Below are 1,439 nucleotides of genomic sequence, written 5' to 3'. Positions count from 1 at the left end.
CCCACAGAGAGGCACTGTTCTAGATCCCCAGACCAGAAGGGAGAAGCTGTTCCAGATACCAAGCACCAGGGAGGATACACTGGTCTGTTAATTTCTTTTTATATTTTGGCTTGTAGTGTGTTATATACATAGATAGGTTGTGGTAGTATATGCGCATATACATTTTTTTTTTTTTTTTAGTTTAGATGAAATGTATTTAAGTTATTTATATTCAGGGGTGTTTTTTGGTTGATTTCATTATGTGTATTTGCCTTGAGAAGCAGTGACGGCAAGAGTAGTTATAGAATGGAGCTAGTTCTGAAGTGTAGAAGTAGTAATGGTTGAATGTTTTGATTTTGTTTTGGAAAGTTGCAGCAGTTTGGTCTTTAAACCTGCAGTCTCTCCCGACTGGTTATTTTGATGTATCTGGTTGGTTTAAAAAGGAAAGAAAACACAGAATTGTTTATTTGCAGTAGCCTTGGTTCGGGTGAATTTGGTGCCGGCTACATCGCTGTGAGATTTTCTGGTAAGCATGTATTATCCATTTTTTAAGTTTATTATATGAGATCACTTTTTGTGATACTTAAATAACATGGCAGCAGATTGTTCCCTTTTCCAGCCGTTTGAAGAACTTTGTTGGAATAGTGGTTTTCTTGTTTTTTCTGGCAATATGAGATTCTATGCCTGCTGAAAGTAGGTCATTTAAATTGGGCTAATTTGCGGTTTTATATAAAAAAAATCTTTGTGATAAAATATTTAGTATATTTCTAACATCTTTGGTTTTTGTTTATAAATATTTTTTTATCAGGTAGTTATATATATATATATATATATATCTATATATATATATATATATATATATATATGTTGTGCTCGGGGGTGGACCCCTGGCCTGAGGCAGTACGGGAACTGGCCAAAGGGGGCGGAGCACTGGAGGAGACAGAGGCAGAGTAGGTCACCACTGGAAGCCCGAGGTCTCCCCGGGAGGAGTCCGTAGGGACCCAGGCCGCTGGGACTTAGGTGGGCCTCGTAGGGTCTCCGGGGAGTGAGTCTGGCATGCCCACAGGGAAGAAAAGAGCTATTGGGTTCAAGGCTGGAAACAGGTTGGAGATAAGCGAACCAGGAGAGTGTTGTGACACAAGGCTAGGGACAGAGCCAGAATCAAGCAAGGTCAGGCAAGCAAGGTCAAGTCCAAGAATCAATCCGAGGAGTGGTCAACGAAGCAAGGGTCAAGATCCAGAGGTCAGGCAGGGACAAAGAACAGGCAGATGTCTAGGGCAGGTGGCAGGCAGGCAGACGAGTCAGAAACAGGCTGAGGTCTTTGGCAGGTGGCAGGCAGGCAAACAGGTCAGGAACAAGCTGAGGTCTTCGGCAGGCAGGTTAGGAACAAGCTGAGATCTTTGGCAGGCGACAGGCAGGTAGGCAGGTCAGGAACAAGCTGGGTCTATACCAGAAAGTCA

This window comes from Rhinatrema bivittatum, chromosome 3 (assembly GCF_901001135.1).
Source record: "Rhinatrema bivittatum chromosome 3, aRhiBiv1.1, whole genome shotgun sequence".
NCBI classification, from domain to species: domain Eukaryota; kingdom Metazoa; phylum Chordata; class Amphibia; order Gymnophiona; family Rhinatrematidae; genus Rhinatrema; species Rhinatrema bivittatum.
The sequence above is the reverse complement of the archived record's forward strand: the minus strand, read 5'-3'. Positions refer to the sequence as shown.